This window comes from Schistocerca piceifrons, chromosome 1, assembly GCF_021461385.2.
Source record: "Schistocerca piceifrons isolate TAMUIC-IGC-003096 chromosome 1, iqSchPice1.1, whole genome shotgun sequence".
NCBI classification, from domain to species: Eukaryota; Metazoa; Arthropoda; class Insecta; order Orthoptera; family Acrididae; genus Schistocerca; species Schistocerca piceifrons.
This window is the reverse complement of record NC_060138.1, coordinates 424,642,154-424,647,814: the sequence shown is the minus strand read 5'-3', so window position 1 is coordinate 424,647,814 and position 5,661 is coordinate 424,642,154. Positions and strand designations below refer to the sequence as shown.

General features: G+C 45.9%; 1 non-coding gene across 1 annotated transcript; it reads left to right on the top strand.

Moving 5' to 3' along the window:
• Positions 1 to 4,082: 4,082 nt before the first annotated feature.
• Trnas-cga lies at positions 4,083 to 4,157 on the top strand. The gene has a single exon. It is a non-coding gene; the product is annotated as a tRNA-Ser (tRNA).
• The last annotated feature ends 1,504 nt before the right edge of the window (positions 4,158 to 5,661 follow it).

Below are 5,661 nucleotides of genomic sequence, written 5' to 3'. Positions count from 1 at the left end.
TAGTAAGTGAGCATGGAGATGATGGTTGTAGTGATGACGATGATTGTCACAGTATATTGGTAGACGAACAAGAAGTAATTACTCACAATGCAGGTGGAAAATAAGGTTCGTTTTTAAAAATGTTAAAATGTCTCTGAAATCTTATGGGACTTTACTGCTAAGGTCATCAGTCCCTAAGCTTACGCACTACTTAACCTAAATTATCCTAAGGACAAACACACACACACTCATGCCCGAGGGAGGACTCGAACCTCCGCCGGGACCAGCATCACAGTCCATGACTGCAGCGCCCTGGACCGCTCGGCATATACAGCACGGTTTTCGTTTTTAGTGAAGACCAATAGTGTAATTGTTTATAACAACGCCAATTAATTTTTAATACCGGTAAATACAATATAAATGATGATTTGACGTTTCATAGAGAAAGAACAAAAATATAATCTAAACACAAACAGATTTTTTTTAAAAAAATGATAAACCTATAAAAATTGATGGAAGAAAACTCAGATATATCAGACTGGATGTTTTTAATTACGTACTATCGACCTATGTTTCTGTGTAAGGGTTAAGAATATATTTCGCTTCCCTCCGTCGGCTATCGTTTCATCGTGTTTGCGATTAATCGTTCAGTTAGTGCAAGAAGTATTCAAGACTTGGAACCATTTTTTTCCTGGATTAGTTACAAGTACTTAGACCTATACAATGAGAGCTACGATTAGGCCGCAGTTCATAGACCCATATCAACCATAAATCTCTCGTTTCGGCGTGGTTCCATTGTAAGATTAGAGAAGAGGAAAATAATCGCCACAAACATATCGTTAAATTTTTGCTAAATCGTACCATGCGCAAGTGAGAAAGTGTATTGAAGGCAGTTCCCAGAATGTTGTAAGTAAATGCTTACCGTTAGCTGATATTGATGCTCACTTTTAAATTACAGTGACAGAAACCGAAATTGCTATTCCATGAGGCACCAGTCTAATATCTATCAATTTTTTGTGGAGATATTTGACACAAAAACGGGTATTAAATGATTAAACCTACATTCAATTCGGAGCTGATGATAATCATCAGCATTTGTAAGAGGAGTGACCCCATGGTGCACAAATACATTCTTATATTCGTTTTGTCATGAAGCCAAACGGCCTACGACCAGCTTCTTGTCTTGCTTCAAACACATACTGTGTTAGTTCATGAAGGTTGCAGGTTGAAGGCAACAATCGTCTTCCCATTTCAACCTGTAGGTCCTCTATGGACGTCCTCTATAGTTTGTGGTCAAGAACGGTACATTCCTCAAGCAATTCCCCCACTTGAGTTCAATGCGCAGAACGTTCATACAACCATGTTGAACTTTCAGGAAAATCCTTCTTTTGGATATTGATGAACTCGCACACAACATTGGCTTAGATGCCGGTTGTGTCGTCAAAGCAATGACTCTTCCTGTGTTCAGCACCGTACCGTTTTCTGCTAGGTTCGTATTGATAACAGCAAGCCTCATCACCGGCCATGATTTTTTCAGAAAAAAAATTGCCCGCGTTTTGCATTTTAGTCGAGTCGCAGCAGACGTGTTTTTGTTCGGGAGTTAATCTGTATGGGATAAATTTGGCAAACACTTTACTCTTCTTCAAAGTAATCTAGAAGAAGACTTGAAAACTTGATTTAGAGATGTTTCTTTATTGCGATTTGAGACATACTAGCGTTGACATAATACCGCCGCACTCTCACTACGTAACATTACCTGCTCACACATGACTGCCGGCCACGGTGGCCGAGCGGTTCTAGGAGCTTCAGTCCGGAACCGCGCGACTGCAACGGTCGCAGGTTCGAATTCTGCCTCGGGCATGGATGTGTGTGATGTCCTTATGTTAGGTTTAAGTAGCTCTAAGTTCTAGGGGACTGATGACCTCAGATGTTAAGTCCCATAGTGCTCAGAGCCATTTGAACCATTTTTTGAGAAACGCATCGTTGAACATAAATGCAGATGACAGCCAAACCTGCAGGTCGCACTATTGTATTTGGCCACAGACGACACCTGCGCAATGATATCATTAGGTATCAGTCGATGATAGAAAAGTGCTCTATGTAGTTTCGAGTGCCTATATCACAGGTAAGAGGCACCGTATTGAAGGCTTGTACCACATACTGGGGAAGCGGAAAATTATCATCCGCTAAGTCACAACGCGAATGAAATTTCGTGCTGAGTGGTCGTGGCAGACGGTCACCGAAGAAAAGATATTCGCAGTTGAGAATACGCACGGCCATCACCTGTATAAGGAAATGACAACAACGAAAATTTGGGCCGGATCGGGACTTATACACGCATTTCCTGCCCTAAGCGAGCAGTCGCCTCAATCGCTTATGCTAGCCGTGCACGACTGCTGGCCAGACCCAAACTTCAGTATGTCGTCATTCATGCAAGCGAGTTGGAATTCCAAATCTAGTCGTCATTTCGTCAGCGATGCAAACGCCCATATAAGAAAAACGTGGTTCCGAAGGCATAAAACCTGGACGATACAGCAGTCATTTGGCTGAAAGGATCTTTCTTCATACAATTTCCAAATTCTTGCGGTGTTTATGTCTTGGGAGTGAGAAATGGTGAAGAGGAGAGGCGCGGAGAGGAGGTTGATGATGATTTGGATAGCCAAATTGTGATATTCCATGGACCCCCAGTTACTCTGCAAGGTAGCATTGTTGTTAAAAATTATGTGACCATTTTGGCTCACCAGATCCATTTCATGGCACAATGTTTGTCCCCCATTGATGATGCTGAGTTCCAAGATGACGTGTATCGTGTTCACGAAGCTTGTATCGTTCAGGACTGGTTTTGTGGGCAGGAAGATGAACTATGGCGTCTCCCTCGGCCACCACAGGCCTCAGTACTATCGAGCTTTAGCAGGCTATTTTGCAGAGAAATGAGTTTGATAGCCATCCACCTCCGTCATCGTTAGGTTAACTTGCCACTATTTTACAGGAAACGACTGGAAGCTGCTTTGTATGCCAACGGGTATCCTATACTGTATTAGACTTGGTAATGTGTTCTGTTTTCGATGTTTCCATGTTTTAGTCCAATCCTTGTACATCTTCACCGCTACCCGGTATGTTATTTGTTGTTTCCCCCCACCACAAATACAAAATACAAAGAAACATTAGCGTTTGGAAAGCGTTACGCTCTTTTATATTCTGAGTGGAGAAACCCTAGATGCGTAGCATTTATTTCACTCCCTCAGACGTGGAAGCCGTGGTCTGGCGGCGCTGTTTTACGCCTGTAGGCAGAGGCAGGCCGCCCTGTGTGTGGGGGCTAATAGGACGCACCCACGCCACGCCGAGGCAGCCACCTGGCCGCCGCCCCCGCCGCGCCCCCTGGGGACGCATCCATCAGTCCGGCGGCCGGGCACCGCTGATGACGATAAATGTGCGGCGCTGCGCGGCCCGCGGCCGGCCGGCCCGGCACTCACGACTTGCACAAATCACCCGTCGTGCGCGCCGCCCCCTGCCCCCCTCTTGGCCCCCTGCCCCCCTCGCCCGATACTTTGAAATACGTCGCGCAGCACAGCGCGGCCCGGCGACGCCCACCGACGCGCTTCGCCGCCGCCGCCGCTTCCTAAATTGATCGGCCGTCCTGCAGTTGCTTCCAGCAGTGGCGCTGCTCGGCACTCCAATTATTCAAAGTACTACACCCATTTTTTTTTACTCTCTCGTTGTCACGTGCTGGTGCATTTACCGCAGTGCTTCGCTGGCAACAGTACTACAGTTGTGCTCCACTTGCTGAATTCGTTCTTCACAGATTGCAAATTGTAATTTCTGAGTTTCTTCTTGGGGAATGTAACGCGGTAAGAGTGTAAATTAGGCCTTTTAGTGAGGTTCTCGCATTTGTGTCGGATATTGTTGAAACAAAAATAAACGAGAATGAGATTTTCACTCTGCAGCGGAGTGTGCGCTGATATGAAACTTCCTGGCAGATTAAAACTGTGTGCCGGGACGAGACTCAAACTCGGGACCATTGCCTTTCGTGGGCAAAAGGTATTTTGAAAGGTAGGAGGCGAGGTACTGGCAGAAGTAAAGGTGTGAGGACGGGGCGTGAGTCGTGCTTGGGTAGCTCAGTTGGTAGAGCACTTGCCCGCGAAAGGCAAAGGTCCCGAGTTCGAGTCTCGGCTCGGCACACAGTTTTAATCTGCCAGGAAGTTTAAAAAATAAACGATTTTGCCATGGATCACCTGCTTCTCATCTTTAGATGGTAATGAGTGTGCGAACGGGGACAGCAGTTATGAGAAGACAATCCTAGGAACAGAAAGTAGCATTCGCAGCCATTATACTCGTCGTCTCCGTTTTCTTCTTCATCATGGACTAGGCCATAGACGTGTTCCGCCTTATCCAGTCACTTTTTGCTTCGTCTTCCTCCGCATATTGTACTAAATTGTCCGAAATGTAGGGCTTGTTTCTCTAGTCTTGAATGTGGTATTCTTTGCAGATGTTCGACACAGTTTTGTCCATTCGAATTGACCTTCTCATTTATATTACACACTATGTCATCAAAAGTATCCGGACACCTATCTGAAAACGACTTACAAGTTCGTGGCGCTCACCATCGGTAATGCCGAAATTCAATATGGTCTTGACCCACCCTTAGCCTTGATGACAGCTTCCACTCTAATAGGCATACGTTAAATCAGTGCTGGAAGGTTTCTTGTGGAATGGCAGCCCGTTCTTCACGGAGTGCTGCACTGAGGAGAGGTATCGATGTCGTCGTTCCAAAATATCCCAAAGGTGTCCTATAGGATTCTGGTCAGGACTCTGTGCAGGTCAGTTCATTACAGGGATGTTATTGCCGTGTAACTACACCGTCACATGCCGTGCATTATTAACAACTGTTCGATCGTGATGAAAGAAGCAATCGTCATCCCCGAATTGGTCTTCAACAGTGGGAAGCATGAAGGTGCTTAAAACATCAATGAAGGCCTGTCCTGTGGTAGTGCCACGCAAAACAAGGGGTGCAAATTCTTCCACCACCGCCTCCGAATTTTACTGTTGGCACTACACAGATGATGTTCACCGGGCATTCGCCATACCCACACCCCGCCATCGAATCGCCGCATTGTGTACCGTGATTAGTCACTCCAAGCAACGTTTTTTCACTGTTCAATCGTCCAATGTTTACGCTCCTTACACCAAGCGACGCGTCGTTTCGCATTTACCGGCGTGATGTGTGGCTTATGAGCAGCAGCTCGACCATGAAATCCAAGTTTTCTCACCTCTCGCCGAACTGTCATAATACTTACTTGCAGCGGATCCTAATACAGTTTGGAATTCCGGGGTGATGGTCTTGATAGATAGATGTCTGCCTATTACACATTACCACCCTCTTCAACTGTCGGCTGTCTCTGTCAGTCAACAGCCAACGTCGGCCTGTATGCTTTTGTGCTGTACGTGTCCCTTCACGTTTCCACTTCACTATCAAATCGAAACAGTGGACCTAGTGATGTTTAGGAGTGTGGAAAACTCGCGTACAGACGTATGACGCAAGTGACATCCAATCACCTGATCACGTTCGAAGTCTGTGAGTTCCGCGGAGCGTCCCATTCTGCTCTCTCACGATGTGTAATGACTACTGAGGTCGCTGATATGGAGTACATGGCAGTAGGTGGAAGCACAATGCTCCTAATACAA